Raw genomic sequence first — 22,916 nt, 5'->3', positions numbered from 1 at the left:
AATACCTTGTGCACAAGGGAATTTCTTTATAGAGGTAGAGTATCAACCTTTAACAATTGAATATTAGAATGCAGGGTGGATTAGTTTGGTTGAATGGTTGGAATTTTGTATGGGATTTTAAAATTAATTTTTTAAGTTAATTGTTTTTATTTTGTGTAATAATATAATATGAGTGAGATTATTGTAAATCGATTTTAAATATCAAAATTTTCTAGACTTGGTGATATTTTTTTATTTTTTTTTCCATATTACTTATATCTTTTTACACTAAAAATTTATGAGATAAATTTGAAACAAATAAAAATATAGTATAATAAAAAATAAATTGAGCTATCTTAAACACTTGTGAATTGGGCCAAATGTAAGCACTCCCATTTATCTCACAAACAAAAATATTGTGTAATCAAAAATAAATTCAGCTATCTTAAACACTTGTGAATTGGGCCAAATGTAAGCACTCCTATTCTATTCCATAGACACTACTGCAAATTTTATTTAAAACATACTTACTGTTGAGAATTCCATAGCTATCCAATCAAGGTAGGCATATGCCAATAGAGTTGTGAATATGCCAACAGAGCTGTTTGGGGGACCACTGCCAAGCCCACCGGCCATTCTAAATTATTTGAAAGCTCGTGAATAGCATAATATTTCACCACCTAACGCCATAGCTTTCACCATTGACTTTACACTGTTCAATTCTTTTATAAAAACTGGGACAGGTGTAGCTGCCATTGGAACAACCAGCAGAGTTTACCGGAGAAAATCCGATCATGACAAGTGCCAATGGACGCTCCATAATTTTGGTGCTGATCATATTTGAGTGCTGTTTCACTGGTGTTATTGCCAGATCTTTCGATTTCTATTATTTCGTGCAACAGGTATTTATTAATTATACCTGCTAATCATTTTCAAGAAGTGATTCTGAACATCATATTCTTTTTCAGCTTCAGTACTCTTTCTTCATGTGTACGTTAACGGTAATCAATTGCTTGTAAATACAGTGGCCTGGTTCATACTGTGATACGCGTAGAGGATGCTGTTACCCTCGCACAGGAAAGCCTGCTTCCGACTTTTCCATTCATGGTCTCTGGCCCAACTACAGCAACGGGAAATGGCCTCAGTTCTGTGATTCTTCCAGAGAATTCGATTACTCAAAGGTGCCTCTAATTCTGTTTATTTCCTCAATGTACTACTGGTTTCATTAGATAAAATCTAACGTTTACCCTATGTGACCATGGCCGGATTTTATATATTGTGAGAGAATTTGCAGATTTCAGATCTGAAGGAAGAGCTGAACAAATATTGGGGTTCTTTAAGCTGTCCTAGCAGCGATGGACACAAATTCTGGGGGCACGAATGGGAGAAGCATGGCACTTGCTCTCTCAATCTTGATGAGCATTCATACTTTGAGACGGCTCTTTCCTTGAGAGAAAATATGGACATTCTCGGGGCGCTTAAAGGAGCAGGTGATCAGATACCAGGAGGCCGCTACCAAATTAATCCTTTCATACAAAATCAGTATTTAGATTTGTAATAATAATTGGTAGTTTGTTTGCAGGTATTAAACCTGACGGAAGAGAATACAGTTTGAGGAATATCAAAGAAGCCATTAGAGAAAGCACTGGACAACTGCCAAGAATCGAATGCAACAAAAGCGAGGAGGGAGAGCATCAACTATATATGTGTTGATAAATGGGACGCTTTCACTGTTATCGAATGCCCCTTTTACCCGCACAGCAATTGCCCTTCCATGCTTGTATTTCCTCCTTTCTGGGACAACGATCACAAGATCCAAGAAGCTTTCACAAGCGAAAACAATACAAATGGAACAGAGGATCATTAGCTCTCCACAGTGAGCATTTCTTTCATCTGTCAAATTTTTAGGGCCAAGGGTTTGTTCAGTCAGGTCGACCCCTTGATTCCTCAAAGCTTTCATTGGGAAGAATTGAAGAAAGAAACGGCCCGTCGCACTGATTATGGAAACAGAATCCAAGAGGTGTCTAGGTCATGGCAGGGTATTACAGGGTTGTTTTGACTGCCTGTGTGCCTGTTTGTTGTTTCAGACTTCCAATTTGAGCCATTTTCTGAAGTGATCGGAGAAAGGCCGAGGAAGGTTAGGGTTTTATTCTATGTGTTTTCTCACTGCTCGAAAATTTACAAAAGAGGTCAATATTTTATACATTTGGACGATAATGCACTGCTTCAGTGGTTTCTTTAAGGAATTGCAGAAAATCGTGTTTGTATTGGTCATAGTTTCTGTATAGTTAAATTCGTGACTCGATTTCTGAAGGTTTTCGCAGAGAAACCAGATTATTTTGATTTGGTTTAAAGCGGTTTTTAATTTTTTCAAATATTTCATTCCAATACTTTTTAAATTACTCAAGGCTAAAGTGGTTTTTGATTGATTTATTTATTTTGCAACCTTATGTTCAGACCTTTCTTTGTCTTGAGCATTTAAGAAAAATATAAATTGAATAGGCAGGGATTATGTTTAAAATATTCAGGTTTGAATGTAATTGTTTAGTGTTCAGTAAATCAAAAACGAAATAAAGATTTGGCCACGAACAACTCATGGTAGAGATTGGAAAATGGGGTAGGTTTCGAGTGGTTTCAGTAAAATTCTGCTCCCTGATTTCGATTCCTCGTCCGAGTTTGATAGAGGTTTCATAGTTAGGGTTTTTTTTTACATATTGACCTTCTTTTCTTGATTCGTTGAAAGAGGGGACCAACATCTCGTCCTTCAAAAACATTGTTGCAAGCTCCCCTTCAAGTTCAATCAAATCTTATAAACCAAGAGCTTCATCCCATGTTCTTGGGGCACAATGGCAAGCTAATTTGCAAGGGAAATGTATCCTTGAAGCACTTCTCATAACCTTACTTTTATAAGTCCACCCAAATGTCTAGAGGATCATCGTAGACGAATGAAAGACCATGCTTTTACTTGTAAATTTATTGGCAATTGGCCTATAGAGAAAGAACTAGAATGTTGGATTGCTCAAAAATGGCAACCTAAAGGAGACATAGACTTAAGATTGGGGCCTAAAGGTTTCTTTACAGTCATATTCTCTAACTTGGAGGATAAAGCAAGGATTTTCAAGGGGGGTCCATATTTCTACAACAATGTGGGATTATATATCCATCACTAGGAGGAATGTTTCAATCCAGACAAAGAAGAGTTCCAATTGACACTAGTATGGGTACGACTATATTCTTTACCAGCTGATTTTTGGATTCCAGAAATTTTAGAAGGTACAGGGAATGTTCTTGGTAGATTTGTTAAAGTTTTAGAGGTAACAAGAAGGGGAATAAATATTTCATATGCTCGAATTTACATCTACATGAACATCTCGCAACCTTTACCGGATTCAATTAACCTAAATTATCAAGGCGAAATATGGTCTCAACCTTGGATTATGAACATATTCCTTTTCGTTGTCCTTTATATCATGAACATATTCGTCTGTTTAGAGATTCTCTGCTTAAGAAGAATGAACATGAAAGTGCAAGATTTGTAGGTATCGATGGTTTTCAAAAAGTTTCATCCCAAAGAAGAAACCCTAGAATGAGGAATTTGAAAAATCCAGTGGTAACACAAGATAAGAATGCTTTCAATGTGCTAGAAAATATGGAGGAAGATCCTAAGGTGGAAGGGATCAATGATGTTCCCATGATGGAGTCTATTTCGGACACGCAAGAACAAAAAGAAGTTAAACAACCTGTGAAAAGGAAAACCACAGAGGTTGATGCAAGTGAAGATAATCGTACCACTGTTACAAAGCTTCCAACTATTGAAGAAGTGGCTCTTCTCGTCAAACAAAACTATGATTCTCTTACAAAAGAAGAAGGAGTCTTAGTAGATCTCTTAAATGATAGGGTTGTAAGATATCTAGTGGAGATATCTAGAGAGAAAAGAGAACAATATGTGAAGGCGTTGATAGAATGGAAGACTTTAAAGTGCAAGCAATCCAATGGAACATCTGGGATTCATTCCTTACAAGAATTTCGAGAAAAAGGTAAGGATCCGTTGGTGAAAGACTTGGTTAAATATGTAAAACACAAAGGGCACAAACCAAAGAGGGATTCCCTGAAAAAAACTGGGGAAGATTTGGTGAAATTTGCACAAGCATCAACAATCTTTGATTACTTTCATGTTGCCACTAAAAACCCACAATGAAGATCCTTTCTTGGCATATCCATTGTTTGAATAGCAAGGGTAAACAAAGGTATTTATGGGACCATATTAAAAAGGAGAAGCCAACAATAGTGATGTTGTAGGAAACCAAATTGGTCTGGGATAAAATGACAATGATTGTTGAGTATTGTTGGAAAGGATGTCAATTCATGGCTATTGAAGCCCAAGGTAGTTCGAGAGGAGTAGCCATTTTATGGAATCCATTGGAGGTGATTTTTCAAGATTGGAGAGCTACTTCATGTATTTTTACAAGTTATTTTCTGAACAATTGGTACCAAGGAATTAGTAACGTTAACTATCATTTATGGGCCTTCGATGTCAACAGAACAAACCAGTCTTTTTACCACAACTTGTGGCTCATGGTCGAAGTATATCAAATTCTCTATGGATTATCGAAGGTGACTTTAATAGCATTCATTCCTTATATGAAAAGAAAGGAGGTATAGCGATGTTGGATCAGAGTTAAATAACATTTGACGATCTTATTCATAATCTCAAGCTAGTATATCTTCCCACCATAAATGGTATATTCACATGGAATAACAAACGAGGAGGAAGACACTAGATCGCTAGTCGTCTGGACCGTTTTCTAGTATCAGAACAAGTAATACATAAATATATCTTCATAGAGATTCCCATATTCCCTTGCTCGGGTTCATATCATTGGTCACTCGGCTTGGAACTGGATCTTAAGTAAACACCAAAGAATTGCCCTTTTCATTTTGAAGCTTTATGGTTACATGCTCCAATCTTTCTAAATAAGGTTCGAGGATGGTGGAAAGATATCAAGGTCAAAGGATGGAATGGTTAGAATAAGATGCATGAGTTCCAAATTAAATTAAATTTATTAAAACAAAAAATAAAATCCTAGAACAAAAAAACAATTTGGAAATATCTTTGAAGAAAAAGCAAGATTAGAACAAAAAATACAGGATTTGCAACAATGTATGATATTGAATGGAAAAACTTTAGACCTAGTAGTGGAGGAGGGTTTAACGCTACACCAACTGGAACAAAGGTGAAAGCAAGAGGAGATATAATGGAGACAAAATTCTAGAATTCAATGGTTGAATACAGGAGAGCAAAAAACAATTTGTTTCCACAATTCAATGTTGCAATGAAGACACAATAACAAAATATTTTCCATTCTAGGGACAAATGGTACTTGCAAAATTCTTCATAAGGATATTGAGGTGGAGTTGCTTAAATATAATCAAGGAATTTTATTTGAATCTCTGACTAATCATCAGGGTCATATCAATAAGGTTTTGTAGGTAATCCCTCGTCTAATTACAGAGGAGAAAAACTTAGCTTTAATGTGACCTATTTCGTTACAAGAGGTGGAATTGGTGGTGATGGGCATGCCTAAAAATAAAGAACTCGCACCTAATGGTTTCACGACTGACTTTCATCAAGCATGCTGGTCATTCTTAGGACAAGAGATATATGAAATTGTGAAAGAATCTAGAGGTTGGGAACAGGTTCCCCCAAGGACAGTTTTGGGGCTAAAAGCCCATGTTTTGGGACAAATTTTGTAATAGAGTTGTAAAGACTCTGCATTTTGTGGTTGCGGAGCGCGAAGGTGTCAAGAGTCATAAAGGGTTGTTCGCCCTTTGTAAAGTGTAAAGCTGGCTGTATGGTCCGCAGGCCATGGGATTGTATAAAAATGAGCTAAGTAAATAAGCTCTAGAAGGAAGTAAGTAGACAAGTTTTGGGAGTCTTCGTAGAGAAGTCCAAGTGTTTCAGGTCTTAGCGTAGGTAGAGGCTCTGAGTGCGTAAAGGCCTAGAGTGGAAGTCTGCAGCTGAGTGCACGGACCCTTGCAGTTGTGTGCGCGGGGCGGATAGAGTCTATATTAAACTGAAGATATCAATAAAGAGAAGTATTCTGCGAATTCTGTGTATTTATTTATTGTTACTATATCTAATTATATTGCGTTTTGGGTTTAATTTACAATGTTTATGTGATGCGTGAATATATGTGATTATATTGGTTAATTGAACGCAAGTAAGAATATCAGTTTACGCGGCGCTAACTGTGATTAATTAGTAAGATAAGTAAAACACTTAAGATAACTTGGGAACCTATACAATACGTTGTCATAGCAGCGCGAAAGTACCTGGATCGCGGGTTAAGGCTGCGTGAAGGTCAATCGTACTCCTTTGCGGAGGCACTGAAGGACGGAATAAAAGGGTAGACTGACAGAGCCCTAAAGCTTAGTGAACTGCACGAGAGTAGGAACAGAGGGTATAAACCGACATCACGACCATCTCAGGGTGCAGAAACTTAGTTCCAGGATCCCCCCACACTGCTTCGGGTGAGACTTTGGTCCGCGCTCCACGGGCTGATACCGAAAGGGCTAGTAGTGTGGGGATTTGTTTGGCTAACTAACGCTGAACCTGGGTCAGGCCCCACAAAGCCAACAAATGGTTCCGTTGCCAGGACCAAAATCTGCATGAGAGATGTGTGATGTCGTATCACTGGAATCCAACTAAGAAAGAGATCGAAGACTAGTTGGATAGGGAAGATCCACGAATTTGCGGCGCAAGAGAACATAAATCCACGACTAATAAAGGAACACTGGCTGGATAGGTACCTATATACAGAAATCCACGAGATCTTTTTCTGCTCCTTTCCAGTTGAGTTATATGAGTGGAACGCAAAGCGAGCAGATAGCCAAGGAAGGTGGAGACTTGACGGTCCTATTATCTAGACCCCGGAGTTAGTACAGAGACTGGAAGCCTCTGAGGATAAGATTGCCCGTGATGTCGATCATTGGCTCGATCGCATCATAGGAGGATTTGTGACTGAATTCACAGTCAATACCTTAGTTAGTTACAGCGAGGCGGAGCAACGCTTTTTCAAAGGTTCGCGAGATAAGTACTTGAAGTCTTTAAATACCTGGATTAAGATGTTATTGTGTGAAAAACGGGTTATGCAACTACCTTGATGTTCGGAGCTACGCGAAGTGGAAAGACTTACAAAAACGAAGGAAGAAAGGGCCTGAATATAGCCCACTAATCTCACCGTCGTTGGGTGATGAAGAGGGAGTAGCGCAGGCTTCTCCGCAAAGTGCAGTTCAATTAATAAGACAGGGATTCCCGCGATTTCCACCTCCACCTACACCACCTCCAACTTCACCACCGTCACCTACGACTTCACCCATACCACCACCACCTCCACCGCAGTTCAACATGGCAAATTCAGTGAAGCTACCTTTGTTTAAGGGCTTGGGAAATGAAGACCCGGACCAGTTTTGGTTCATTGTGAAAGTTGTATGGGAAGCTCAGGGCGTCATAGATGATCACATCAAGAAGGCAACATTAGTTAATGCTTTGCAGGATCGCACGCTAACTTGGTACATCAAGTACTCTAATGATAACCTAGTTGGCAAAGATCTAGACCGCGCTAAATAAAGAGTTCAGTAGGCCTAAATCTGAGGCATAGTGGATTGTGGGGTTCAAGGAAATCACAATGAAACTAGCTGAGACACCTTGGGAATTGGATCAGAGATTGAAGTCTAAAATTCACAAAGCCAATATGAACTTAACAGATGGACAACACCATGAGTGGTTCGTGGCTTCGCTCCTACCTCACCTAAGGGTTGCATTGTCACAACAAAACATTACGACTTAGGCAAAGGCCTTGGAGATTGCCATAAGACTACATGAAACGACAATGCAAGATCTGAATCTAGGGGTTTAGCAGATCCATGTGTAGTTGCAAAATCTTTGCCTTGAAATGCAAAGTTTGAAGCAAGACTGAACAGTTTGACCGGAGGTGTGCGAAGAGATATGGTGCTTGAAATGTAAGGGTTAGGGGCATGAAAAAGACCATTGGCTGCTCTTTGCGAACTATATTGCAGGAGGAGGACCGATGCCTTTGAGGCCGGAGGGCCAAGCAGGACTGAGCGCGAGGCCTGCGCTGTAGTGTGCTATATGTCAGGTAGCAGGGAAAAATACAACTGATAATTTCCATTTGCTACAGAGGTTTGTGCAAACACTGCAACAACTGTTCTGCAAGTTTTGCAGGTTGGTAGGGCATGATGAGCGCAATTGCAGAAGTTATGAATTGATGATGGACAGAACATCCGCTTATAGAGTTCAGGTAGAAACACAGCCCCTGACCAGAGTGCTGGGATGGCACGAACACGCTTTCAGGGGCACAGACGAGGCCAAGATAGAGGAGGACCTGGAAGAGGTCGGGGACACCTAATCTGCTACAACTGTGGAGGACCAGGACACTATGCCCGTGAATGTACTAACCTGACGCGTCCGTTGTGTAAATATTGTACTCAGTTTGATCATGAGATAAAGGACTGTCCTACGCTGATAGTGAAGATACGTGATAAAGGGGTGCTACCACCTCAGCCAACTCAGAACCTGCAGATGATGAGGGTTGAGCCTCGCGAAGAGGATCTGAATGTGAATATAGTGCTCTGAAGTGGAATTGCAATGGGCGATGATAAGGGGAAACAACCTGAAGACAACGCATGGGTTCGCAAAGCTCCAGCGAAGGAGGTTGAGTTTGATTTGGAGTGTGCACGCAAAACGTTCATGGAAGCAAAGAAGAGCTTCGTTGAGGCCTCCACCTCAGGGAGCAGGGATAAGCCTGATCAGGAAATGGACCCTTTTATGCTTACAACCTTTCTAGAGACCTGCATGAAGCTGTTGCGCGATAGCAAGGCTGTGAAGGGGTTACAAGAGCTTATAAATAGATGTGCCAAAACACTCCGGGTGAACCGCACGTGGTACGGAAGATTGGTAAGCATAAAGCAAGGACAGGACGAGAGATGAGACTGATCGCGTAGATAGGAGAATATGAAATGGATCAGGTTATTCTAGATCTGAGGTCAGACGCGAATGTTTTACCAAAGCAGACTTGGGAGCAGATGGGTAGACCGACGCTGTAATGGTCTTCGATTTAGTTAAGGATGGCCAATTAGTAGAAGATCATCCCCATGGGACGGCTGCAAGGGGTAGCTGTAGATATTGAAGGTGCGAGCGCATTTGCTGACTTTGAAGTGATAGAAATTGTGGATGACAGTGACCCCTACCCTGCACTCCTTGGCATTGATTGGGCTACTGACATGAACGAGGTAATCAACCTAAAGAAGTGAAAGATGATATTTGAAAAGAAGTCGCTTCGTGTAATAGTACCCCTAGATCCTATTGAAGGATCTCGCTATACTGAACCAGTACGCGATTATGAAAGCGATGACAATTTGGATTGCATATATAAGATAACAGCGTGAGACCAAGATTGGGTGAATCCGACAGTGGATGGACGAATTACATGGGATCGCGAGAGTTCTTGCACCTCAGACTTTGATGAAGAATTAGAGCGCTGGCAGAATCGGCTACATGAAGTAACCACGCTGAGCTGTAACATGATGACCCAGTCACTGCGCTGTGTATTGTCAGAGGTAAGAGATCTGCCCACTTACGATGGCCTGAATGATGTAGATGTATTTTTGGATGCATTTGAGAGGGAAGTACTAGAAAAGCAGTGCTTCCAGGCTTTGGACTAGGCACTACGCACTACGCCCGCAAGATGGTGGGGTACACACAAGGGTAGTTTTGATGATTGGCGCGAGTGTAGGAGGATGATGAGAACACGCTTTGGGAAGCCGAAGGTACAAATGATAGACAAATATGACGAGAAGGATGATCCGTGCGCACACTTGGCCAAATGGGCTAAGGCTTATGGAGCGAAGCCCCAACCTGAATGGGTGCACTTGTTCTGTCACACCTTGGATGTCATCCCGATGAACTGGTACTTGGAGACAGAGCTCCGCCATGGCACAAGTGAATGGGATATTCTGCGCGAAGGGTTCATAATGACGTTCAGCTTCGAAGATGGGTTTGACTGTATTGACGAAGCGCTACAAAAAGTTAAAGAAGTAATCTTCAGGATACTGCAGGATCCTTTGGATCTGATTCAATCTGACTAGACTACTCAGCTGAGCCACACGATGGAATGCTATAATGTGACTGCTGAAGAAGAAGACGAGGATCCATGAAAGATTAATATCCTTGAAACCAAGGGTCACCACGAGGTCAAGAGTCCGCAGATTGAGAATCCTGATATAACCGCGCCACTAAAAACGAAACATGTAAATATTGGTACGGATTCGGAGCCAAAATTCGCAAAGATTGGAGATTACTAAGATGACACGATGGTAGATAAGGTCACCAAATTGTTCCGCGAATACCAGGATTTGTTCCCTACGAAGTTTACGGAGCTAAAGGGGATAATAGGAGACATGGGCGTTATGAAGATCATGTTAAAGCCCGACGCGAAGTCGGTTAAGCAAAGACCTTACCATCTCAATCTGAAGTATAAGGAGAAGGTCCACTTAGAGGTAGACAAGATGCTCGCGACAGGCATCATTGAACCTGTAGAAGAATCTGATTGGGTAAGCCCAATGGTGGTATAGGAAAAGAAGCAGAAGGACAAAATAAGGATATGTGTAGATCTTAGGAAGTTGAATGATGCTTGCATACATGATCCTTTCCCGATTTCGTTCACTGATGAGGTATTGGATAATGTAGGTGGCCAGGAAGTGTACTCCTTCACTGATGGGTTCTCTGGGTACCATCAGATTAAAATCATACCTGAGGATAGAAGAAAGACGACCTTCGCAATTGAATGGGGATGTTTTCAGTACACTGTAATGCCTTTCGGATTGAAGAATGCGCCTGCGATTTTTTCACGCATAGTCATTGCTGCATTCAAAGAATTCATTCATAAGTTTCTGGAGGTGTACTTTGATGACTGGACTGTGTTTGGGCTGGTAAAACGCCATGTGGCAAGTTTGTGCCTGATGCTAGATACTTATCGAAGGTACCAGATTGTGCTCAATCTAAAGAAATGCTTGTTTTGTGTTCCTTTTGGGACTCTGCTAGGTCATGTGGTTTGTAGACAGGGACTGATGATAGATCCCTCGAAGATCGCAGTGATACTTAACTTGGGGGCACTGAGGAGTGTAAAACAGTTGCGCGTAACCCTATGACATATTGGGTATTACAGAAAGTTTATCAAGGGCTATGCTCAGATCACCGTGCCTATGGAGAAGTTGTTGAAAAAGGATGTCATGTTCTGTTGGAACGAGGACTATCAAAAGAGCTTGGATGTATTGAAAGGAAAAATGGTCATCGCGCCGATTTTAGTCTTCTCAGATTGGAAGAAGGAGTTTCATGTACATGTAGACACGTCATGTATAGCACTGGGAGCAGTACTAACACAGGCTGGCGGAGGAGAATTGGACCATCCTATAGCATTTGCAAGCAAGTGGTTATCCAAGGTTGAGAAGAACTATTCCACCACCGAGCACAAAGGGTTAGCCATGGTATACGCGCTCCAGAAGTTTAGACACTATTTGTTGGGTGGATATTTTAAGATGTATACGGATCATTCTACGTTAAAATATCTAGTCAATAAGCCTGTGTTATGGGGGATAATTTGTAGGTGGTTGTTATTGTTCCACGAATATGATTTTGAGGTTATTGTGAAGACTGGAAGATTGAACGCAGGACCAGACCTATCTGTCGTGCATCGAAACAGGGGAAGAGCCCACTAATTTGGACGATAGATTTCTTGATGTGCAACTATTTACAGTGCGCGTCGCGGATGGTCACTTTGAAGACATCATACACTTCCTAATGACAGGAACTGGCCCGGAAGGTTACACCATCCAGCAGAAAAATGAGTTAGTGGTACGCACGACAGACTTTTCTATCATTGCCGGACATCTATACAAAATGGGGTCTAATGAAGTATTGCGACGATATTTATCGGAGTTCGAAAGGAGCAGTATCCTCACAGACGCTCATGGGGGTGCCTCGGGAGGGCATTATGTAGGAAGGGCGATCAAGCAGAAGATTTTACGTGCAGGGTTGTGGTGGCCAACCCTCCATCAAGATTCAAAAACTTACTATAAGGCATGTGATGTATATCAACAGACTGGCAGACCATCGCGGAGGGATGAGTTGCCTCTCAACCCACAGATGACGTTGCAACCTTTGAGAAATGGATGATAGATTTTATGGTACCCATTCAGCCCCAAGGGAAGAAGATGGGAGCGCGGTACATTATCACCACAACTGAGTATTTGACTCGATGGACAGAGGCATAGCCTGTGAAGGACTACACAGGTGCGACCACTGCGAAGTTCCTCTTTGAGTATGTACTGACGTGATTTGGGTGTCCAAAGATTCTAATGAGTGATCGTGGTATGCACTTTCTGAATGAAACGATCAGTGCGCTGATAGAGGAATGTCAGGTATATCACCAGAAAAGCATGCCTTATCACCCACATGCTAATGGGATAGTGGAAGCATTCAATAAGGTGCTGGAGAATGCATTGACCAAGGTTTGCAATGCTTAGCGAAGTGATTGGGACCTGCGCATATCCGCAGTACTACAAGCCTATCGAACGACATGCAAAAAGTTGACTGGACAGACACCTTTAGGCTTGTATATGGTGTTGAAGCAGTGATGCCCATGGAATACATTGTGCCTAGTCTACGCATAACGACACTCATGGGTATGGCGGATCGTGGAGCCCTGGAAGAGAGGCTTGCACAGCTTGCTAAGCCTGACGAAGAGAGATTTCTAGCTAGATTTCACCAATAGGTCCAAAAGCAGCACGAAAAATCATAGCATAATCGGCACATTAAGCTGCAAACCTTTAAGGTAAATGATCTGGTTTTGTTATATGACAGCAAGTTTGATAAATTTCCAGGGAAATTCAGAATGCACTGGTTAGGGCCCTATGTCATTGAGGAGATTACTGACGGTGGAGTATTTTCGTTGGTTAAATTGAATGGGGATCCCTTCCCAGGAAAGGTGAATGGAAGCCGATTGAAGCCATACACCGATGATCCGGCCAGGTGACTATATGAGGGTAGCATAGTCTTAGCGCTCCAAGCAGCTGAAAGGAGGCACGAGACTATAAACTACACTGCCCAGGTTGGGGAACTGCGCGACTAGAGGATTGTGCGGAACGAGGAAATGTCACAGGGTTCGCGACAACACAAAGAGAGTTGCGCTACCCAGGGAGAAATCGCGTAGGTTAGCCGGAAAGTGACTGTTAAAGTCATTGTTCATGATTTGACGGTAGGAATGCAGCCAAATGGAGCGGGCGACTGGCATTTAAGACAAACTTTATGGGTAAGATCCTTGGAAATCTGTCGCCAATCTGGAATTAATGAACCGAATGTGGGGGGAACGGTCAGATTTGAATTCAAAATGCCCTATAAATTACAAGTGGTTGCCTAGCGAAAAACACTTGGCATTTTGAGAATTGAGTTGTTGAGCTCTCAGGCGCACATGAACCATGAAAACTTCGAAGCTTTGCTAGCCAATTCAGTATTTGAGACGTTGCCAAAGGAGACACATGAGTTATTGCATAGCATCATGTCGATGCTCGCAGAAGCTATGGACATCGAAGCAGTGACAGCCGAGGGGGCTATGCCAGAAGTTGTTAGGGAGGCAAAGGGAGTTGCTCTAGAGGTTGCCAAGGTATTAGCTGAAGTTCCCAAATCACCATGGACACCTAGACTGAAGCCGACCGCAACCAAGGAGAGTGCGAAGGACAAAAGGGGCAAGCAGGCTATGATATCGGTGCGCGCGTCACCGAGAAGAAACCCACTGAAGGAAAAATCCTCCACACAAGAAAAGGGCAAAGCCATTAACCTGGAGCCAGAGGAGGAAGAAATTGAGGACATCCCAATGGATGATGAGGACTTGGGGGTAGAAGTGGAGGAAGTTGAAGTCCAGGGTGTTGACCCTATCACTAAGTTGCCCGAGTACGTCCCTCCACGCAAGGGCAAGACTAAGGTGCCAAAGGACATTGATGAGAGCAAGGTCCCCTTGCAAACCCCTCTGCTACTGGACGAGATTGTCTTTGAAGGACTGCGCTTGGGGCGGGTTCCTCTGTTAAAACTAGAAGATTGGGACTTAGCTGACCATGAGAAGTTCCTGCATTTAGCGACAGAGTAGCTAATGCACCGCATTATTGACACAACCACTGGGATGAACACATTGGAACCACGAAAGTGGCTTAGGGGTGTAGACAAGGCATGCCTGCTTAACCTGCTATGGGTGTTGCACTACAATCGCACCCCCATTATAGTATTGGTCATCAAGCAGCTGCTATGCTTGGTGCACAATGGGTGTCTATGGCTGGAGGAGCCAATACCCATCACCGACAGATTGATCCATAGGATCACGCGGCTGCCCTACACAGGGGAAAATCTAGCCATGATGTTTGGCAGAAAAGGTGGCGAGCAGGCCCTCGCAGAGGCCATGAAGGAGAAATTCAAGCTCGTGAAGAAGCCGCGAGGCTATGCCATCTCGAGTATCTGTGACCCTACAGTCAAGGTGGCCATGCAGATTTTGGCAGGAAAGGTTATGAGGAAGTGTCGCGCAGATGAAGTGTCGGCACCAGTCGTCACTCTTGCAGCTCAATGCGCTAAAGGAGTCCAGTTTAATTGGGTGCACTATCTCTGCGGTGAGTTCCTTGTGAACTACTGCGAGGCACAGGAGCTCAACAAGACCTTCCACTATGCGTGGCTCTTGCTGTCTATTGTGTTGGTAGCCTGGGAGCTACCAGAAGATAGTCAATTCCCCTCAGTTGCGTCGGACCTGCTAGAAGCAGTGAAGTACGCTTCACTGTGGGCGACCAAGGATGCTTAGCGCATCAAAGATAGCAAGATCTTCTGGATCTTGATGGAAATGAACATCTGCATCGCTATCAATCGCAAACCATGATTGTTTCCTACTGTGTTTGACAAACTGCAGGGGTATGCAGAGTTTAAGGTAGACTTTCACCAGTTATCAATTAGGGCACGAAAGGACCCTGTGCAAACATGGTATGACTTGCCTTACTTGGCAACAGACGACACAATTGATGCAGTACTTGATCACTGGCCAGCAGAGTGGTGCACTACCTCAGACTTGGCAGTGGGGTCGAGCAAGTCTGCCGCGCAGTGCAAAAAGGAGGAGGCCAAGCTCAAGATGGTGCAGCTAGCTGAGAAGAGGAAGAAGGAGGCCACTAACAAGGCCCAAGCGGGGTGCGATGCCGCCCAACAAACGGAAACGCAGACAGGTGAAACAAAGCGTGGCTCTGACAAAGGCGCAAGGTCACCTTCACCTGAAACAGAGGAAGAAATAGACGAGCAAATAGAGCAGCATGGCACGAACCCATAGACGATGTCGGACCGCATCAAGTGTCCAAGGGAACAAGAGAAAGTGGGGTCGAGGAAGAAATCCAAGGCCACTAAGGCGTCGCTGGACCCAATCACCCTCACAGAGGGCGATTTGCATGACATTGGAGACACGGTGCGGGATGTCACCACGGAGGCACTACAACAGTTCGAGCAGTAGCAATAGCTACTATTGGGGGCCATCCAAACAGATCTGCAGGATTTGTAGACCCGCGCATCACAGGCTGGTACGGTGTCCACCAACCTCGCTATCAGTACTTCAGAAGCTGTCGAGATGCTGCATGCGAAGGTCTCCCGGGCGATAGTGCTGCCGAGTGGAGCACTGACCACAAACAATGAAGCTGACAGGCCCACTGTCAACGCCCTCAAGGGAGTGGGGTTGAACTTGGCAGCGCTCCCTAGCGAGGTGCTCCACCTATTGCAAGATGGAGTGATTGCTGAGCTGAGGGCACACGAACACCGTGCTTTATAGGTGATCAGTGAGAAGAATATTAATAATGAAAACATGACCCTACAACGAGACTCTTCCATCGCCGCCGTTAGCGAGGTAACCGACCGAAACAAGCGTATAGTTCAGGTCATGGAGGAGGCATGACGAATGGTCCCAGAGTTAGCCATTCCTGAGGAAGAACCAATTGAGGTGCGCATTCGCAAGCTTGCTACAACGGTGTGTGACACTCGCACAGAGTTCGCTAGGGTTCAGTTGGAGCTAAACCTACAGATTGTCGATTTACAATTAAAGGCCCAACCTTCAACTCTGCCAGAAGTAAAGGAACAACATGCAACCATTGTCACAGAGGCGATAGCGACAGTAGACAGTGCAGTAGCAGACTGCACACAACTTTTTGAACAGTCGTTCGAAGTCTTGATGAGCCTATAGGAGGACCCTAATGTACAACGGCTGGAGATAAAAGCGTGAGAATTGCAGCAACGCCATGACGAAGTCAAAGGTACATCACGAACCATCGCTCTCACGCAGAGACCAGCGAAGTTGCAGGAGGCCAAACAATTGAAAGAACAGGTAGATGCAGCACATCACAAGGAGGCGGTGTTGAAGGCGCGCTTGAAGCCCTGGTTGGATAAGGCTTATTCGGTCACGACCTCTATTGAAGGCAAGCTTGCTCATCTACAAGCAACTCAACAAAAGCTTTAGGCTGATAGTTCAGGACCAGCGATCGAGTAGTTGGTTGAAGAAGCGAAGCAGGAAACCGCACAATGCACTGCCAAGGTTGTCGTCATACAGGTCGAGCTAGGAGGTCTTCGCGCCAAGATCTTCGTGCCTGCAGAGTGACTCGAGGGCGAGTCACCATGTTTGTGTTGGGGGCATGTTAGGAATGGGATCCCCCAAGGACAGTTTTGGGGCTAAAATCCCGTGTTTTGGGACAAATGTTGTAATAAAGTTGTAAAGTCTCCGCATTTTGTGGTTGCGAAGCACGAATGTGTCAAGAGTCATAAAGGGTTGTCTGCCCTTATTTTGTAAAATGTAAAGTCGGCTGTAAAGATCCACCCATGGTCCACAGACCATGGGATTGTATAAAAAGGAGCTAGAAGGAAGTAAGTAGACAAGTTTTTGGAGTCTTAGTAGAAAAGTCTGTGTTTCGGGTCTTAGCGTAGGTAGAGGCTCTGCAGTTGAGTGCAAAGAGGCCTAGGGTGGAAGTTTGTAGCTGAGTGCGCGGACCCCTGCAGCTGTGTGCGCAGGGCGGATAGAGTCTGTATTAAACTGAAGATATCAATAAAGAGAAGTATTCTGCGAATTCTGTGTATTTATTTCCTATTACTGCATCTGGTTATATTGCATTTTGGGTTTAATTTACAATGTTTATGTGATGCACGAATATATGTGATTATATTGGTTAATTGAACACAAGTAAGAATATCATTTTACGCAACGCTAACTGTGATTGATTAGTAAGATAAGTAAAACACTTAAGATAACTTGGGAACCTATACAATATGCTGTCATAGCAGCGCGAAAGTACCTAGATCGTGGGTTAAGGCTGCGCGAGGTCAATCGTACTCCTTCGCAGAGGTATTGAAGGACAGAATAAAGGGGTAGACTGACAGAGCCCTAAAGCTTAATGACCTGCGCGAGAGTAGGAACAAAGGATATAAACCCACATCGCAACCATCTCAGGGTGCGAAACTTGGTTCCAGCATCCCCCCATATTGCTTCGGGTGAGACTTCGATTTGCACTCTGCGGGCTGATGCTAAAAGGGCCAGTAGTGTAGGGATTTGTTTGGCTAACTAACGCTGAACCTGGGTCAGGCCCCACAAAGCCAACACCAGGAAACCACAGTCAATATGAAGAGGATTGAACGCCACATTTATTTCTCTGATATCCAAAGAAGGCCACTCTTAAGATCCCAAGGGTTTTCGATTAATAGCTCTATGCAACGTGATATATAAAATTATCTCTACAATTTTGATAAAACATGCAAAGCCATTTCTCTCCTCCCTTATTTCACCTGAACAAATAGGTTTTGTAGAAGGAAAATCATGGATGGAATTTACATAACTTAGGAGATTATTCATTCTCTCAAGACTACAAAAAAGCCAGATATGTTAATTAAATTGGATCTATCTAGAGCATATGATTGTTTAACTTGGAGCTATTTGATACGGGTGTTACAGGATTTTTGGTCCTCATCCCAATGGATTACATGGGTCTATTCAATCATTTCCTCCCCTTTCTTTTCAATTTTAATCAATGGGTCATCATCGTCAACCTTTTTCTCCTCTCAAGGTTTGGGATAGGGAGACCCTTTATCTCCTTTTCTCTTTATATTGGCAATGGAAGGATTGGGCAGAATGTTAAAGAAATCCCACTCAAAAGGTCAACTTAGAGGTCTCTCTTTGTTTGGTAAGGATCTCCCACTCATTTACCAACAATTTGCAGATGATATTTATTTGTTTTGTTTGCCTACTCTTCGAGAAGCTAAAGGAATTCAAAAGATTTTGAAGACATTTGTTGAAGCTTTGGGGACTATAATAAATTGGGAGAAGACCCGTATATTTTTCTTTAACTGTAAATACTTTGTCCAAATTCATCTTATAAATGTTTTGGCGTTCTAACATGATCAATTTCCTGTTAAATATTTGTGGATCCCATTGGTTTTGTATCCTAAACAAACAACCCAGTGGTCCAAATATTTAATCGCAAAGTTGTCAAACCCGATTCAAAATTGGACCTTTAGAACCCTTAATTTTGCAGGAAGATCAGTTCTCACTAAGGTTGTCTTACAAGCCATTCCTGTATATCAGATTGTGGCTATGCCTCTTCCAAAAATTTTTGCAACTAAATTCCGATCTTTATGGGCTAGTTTTCTATGACGAGGAACCAAAAATGCTAGGCATTAGTCATTGCTTAGCTGGGAGAAGCTTATTTTACCCAGAAATTCAGGTGGCCTAGGCATACGAGATCCTGAAATCATGAATATTCCTTTTGGCACTCAAGTTTGGTGGCAATGGATAAAAGGAGGGGACCAACTTTGGATACAAATTTGGTTAAGGAAATAAGTCACGTTACATACATAGGAAGACAAACTTCGTATGATAGAAATATTACAGGTTCTAGCTTATGGGTATGGGTGAACAACAATAAGGATTTGGAACGAAATAATGTGTTCTGGGATATTAAGTTAAGAGAGAATGCATATTTTTGGGATGAAGCATGGCAACATATTTGAAGGTTGAAGGATGATCCTACTCTTAGAGAAATGAAAATACTCTTGAAACATATGGGTTTTACAAAAGTAGCAAATTATTAAAAAGGAGAAGGGGATAATAATTAGAAACAGGACCAAATTTCTATAAAGCCTCCCTTGGGAAATATTGCACAAGGAGTTGTGATAAAGGATGATCAGATCCTCAGATGATTCTGACATATTAAGATGGGGAACTCTTTCTACATGCTCCTTCAGAGTTAAACATGCCTACTAGATCACTGCGACGCATAACAGATTGGAGAGGGCATCGTTGTGGAAGTATATATGGATTGATGTAGGCTAAAAATTTATATCTTCTTATGGTTAATTGCATGGAATCGTCTTTTGACATGGGAAAGGATTCATAAGAAGGGTGTGGAAGAGCCTTCAATTTGTTATTTGTGTGGTAAAGAAGAGGAATCATTGAATCATTTATTTATTTCATGCATTTATGCAATAGAATTCTGGAAACTCCTTCCTATAATTTTTATCAACTATCGATCACATACTGAGATCACTCAGACAACAATGATTCAATGGTTCACAAGCTGTTTCAAGAATCCAATTATTTAAAGAGCTTGGAACTTTACATTGGGATTTATCTTGTGGAATTTTTCAAAGGAGCGTAATTACTGAATCATCAAGTATAAGAAGAGAAATCCAATAATGGTTCGAGATCAAATATTGTCAAACATTTGAGAAAATCTCTTGATCATACCCTGTACATCACAAGATTGGTAGGTTGAAGTCATGGAGGCTCCTATACTTTGAAATCTAAGCCTACATAAAACAATGGTAATCATAAAACCCTCTAGTCCTGGAGCCTTAGTTGGAAAAATGCTCTAGAGCCCTTGGTGGGTTGAGTTATTAGTCCTGGAGCCTTGGCTGGACAAACACTCTAGAGCCCTGGTTGGACAAACACTCTGGAGCCCAGCAACAACTGTGGATTGAGTTAGTAGTCCTGGAAACCTTGGTCAGAACAAATTCTCTGGATCCGTAGACAAATTAGATAGAGACCGATCTGGTGATGGTTAGGGTGAATCACTGTTTGAGGGTTGAGGTGGGATTGGCCTTTAGAAGCCCTAGTTTGGTTTTGGATGGTTCATTTCATGAGATCCCACATTCGTGCTTGGAATATGGCATAGAGGTGATTGGCTGAAGTGATTTTTGGCTCAACCCAATCTATGGCCGGGTGGTAAGTGGAAGACCTAGACCTAGTATGTTCCCCGTTGTATTGATTATCATGTTCACGTTATAGTTGATTTTTCATGGTTTCTAATCTGATTATTTGTTGGTTATATGTTTGGTTATGTGAGGTACCCTAGCTATGGCTCTTGCTTTTGATATGATAAGTAAATTGAATGGTTAATGAATGCATGGGCAAATGAATTGTCATTCCAGCTAATTAGTGAGGGTTTGGAACCTTCTTGGTAACCCTCAGATGAAAAGTATCAACTTATGGTTAGATAAAACTATTAACTCATGATAGTGCGACTAAAGGGTCTGTCGTTCTAAATTGAAGGTCGGAAGGTCACAATTTAGATAGGTCACAGTTAGATAGGTCGCAAATTTGCGAGGTCATGAGGTTGGGAGGTCGTAAGGTCGTGATTTTGTGAGGTTGTGAAATTGCAAAGTCACGAGGTCGCGAGGTCGCAAGGTTGCAAGCTTGTGAGGTTGTGAAGTTACAAGGTCGCGGGGTCACGAGGTCGCGACTTTGTGAGGTTGTGAAGTTGCAAGGTCGCGAGGTCATACACTCAAAGTGTTTAGATAATTGTGACCTATAACCTTGAGAGAAGTTCAAGTTTGGAACCTATCTGGTGAAAGAGTAGCATAAGCATAGCAAGTTAGAATCCATTTCCTTAAGGTCACTTTGGAGGTTGAGTCATATCATGGTAACTCTTCGTCACATGTTTAACCTGGTTGGCTGGTTACTTGGGTAGAAGTGGGAGGATGGTATTACAATTTATAACATAGAGTTTAAGGTTCAAGGCTTTGGCCCTTGGGCCATGAAATGCAAAGAAATGGAATTTGCGGTAGTCACCCCTTGATCTTGTAGAACCCCAAACACGTGGCTTTTAGGAGGGTCACCCTTTCCTTGCAAGGCCTCGAAAGCCTGGTGATCATGCAATCACCACTTTGGTTTTGTGAAATCCCCATATTTGGTATTTATACTGGTCATTAGGACCGACAAAGCTAATCTCATATCTGAAGTTCTCTAAGATTGCATGTTATGATAGAGATCAACTAGGGGCTAAACCAACACCGATGACTTGACTAAAGGAGATTGCATGGAGGGATTAAGACATGGTTCAATACACGTGTATGGAAAATGCTTGACACTAGGGGTCTGGTGTTGGAACCCTATCCAAATGAAATCATACCATGTAGTTTGCTCGATGGCCACGAGCCATTAACATATCAGCCCTAGTCAGCAACTCAATGAATGTGCGTAAGAAGCAGAGTGGATGGGTTCCACCAGCGAAATATTGCCACAGGAATTTTAGACCACTGGAACTTTGGAAAAATATGCAAGCATGTTAGGCGGGGAGGTCAACACTAGTGGGTTGACAAACAACTGAGCAAAGAGAAGCAAAAGGCTCAGGATGAAACTGTGCCACCAGGCCATCGGGTCACTGAGTTTGCATAAGAGTTAAGTAGAGGGATGAGTGAGAACCATTGAGTCCAATACGACGTAGAACTTGTGGACCCCACAATATCCTTAAACCTTTAGATCATCTGACCGCTATATTTCTGAAGAACTTGAGTGGTGTTTGAAGGGGGGAGATGACCCAATGTAGTGTCAGCAAGTGGACCCCATTGACCCTTGGCCCTTCAGGATTTTAGAAGTTAATGTTGGATAATGATACCAATATGAAGTGGGATGGGAGGACCCATAGGGATTTCTGTAGAGAATATAATAGGAAGTGAGGTCAGAGGAACCCTATCTTACAAGACGTGGAATTGTGGGTTCCCATGCTAGCCATCAGTCCTCTCCCCTCAACCTTCTCATGTAATGAACTAACAACTTAAAATTTGGAGTGACTAAATTTCCAAGGAGGGAACACCCAACGGGCCCATACGGTGATGGCGTGGTCAGGCCGCGTGGTCCAAGTGGAGGCCACATGAGACTCATGTGGTGTCTCAGTGATGTTGTGTCTCTTTTGAATGGTAAAAACTTCTTATGGGCATAACCCTTGATTCAAAACTCAGATTGAGATAAAAATTATATCTCTGGAAAGCTCTCAATGAGCTAAACACGATAATGGTGTCACTTTTAAGTTCTAAAGATTTTGAAAAATGAGGTTGCTATAGCCCCATCTTCATGACACACCTTGGAGATAAGGTTAAATAAGGTAACCATCCCACAGTGTGAGATGCTCAAGGGGGTTGGAGGTGGTTACATTCCCACTTCCATTATACATGATCATGATCCCACATTCACCAACTAAATTTGGCAATAGCTACTGAAACTTCATTGCACACAATTGAACATGAGTACCACTTATCATCCCTAAATTAATGTATAGAAGTAGTAACACCATTTTTTAATGTATCTTCAATTTTTATCAATGTGGGACTTCTCAAAAACATGCATAATGGGTCCCTGTTGGATGTGGAATTTAATTATGCGTCCAATGAGTGTCTACACTTGAAATTTCAGTAAACCTGTAAGCAGATAAGCCAAAAATATAATTTAAAAAAAGTAGTTTTTATTCCTCCAAAATATTTACATGTATCTCTTTTTAAATTTAAATAATTTTGATTGTTTTACCTATTATGTATATGA

The 22,916-nt window shown here is 42.4% G+C and overlaps 1 pseudogene across 1 annotated transcript; it reads left to right on the top strand.

Annotated features, from left to right (window-relative positions):
• The first annotated feature begins 684 nt into the window (after window positions 1–684).
• On the top strand, window positions 685–2,208 carry LOC149143494 (ribonuclease 1-like; annotated as a pseudogene). The gene is made up of 4 exons (XR_016264615.1): window positions 685–881; window positions 1,005–1,160; window positions 1,274–1,469; window positions 1,562–2,208. The product of XR_016264615.1 is annotated as a ribonuclease 1-like (transcript).
• The last annotated feature ends 20,708 nt before the right edge of the window (window positions 2,209–22,916 follow it).

The sequence above is a fragment of the Pinus tabuliformis genome, chromosome X (genome assembly GCF_031772625.1).
Source record: "Pinus tabuliformis cultivar Carrire ecotype Pingquan chromosome X, CPIR1, whole genome shotgun sequence".
Taxonomy (NCBI): Eukaryota; Viridiplantae; Streptophyta; class Pinopsida; order Pinales; family Pinaceae; genus Pinus; species Pinus tabuliformis.
Note: the sequence above shows the minus strand (reverse complement) of the source record. Positions and strands in the feature narration are given on the sequence as shown.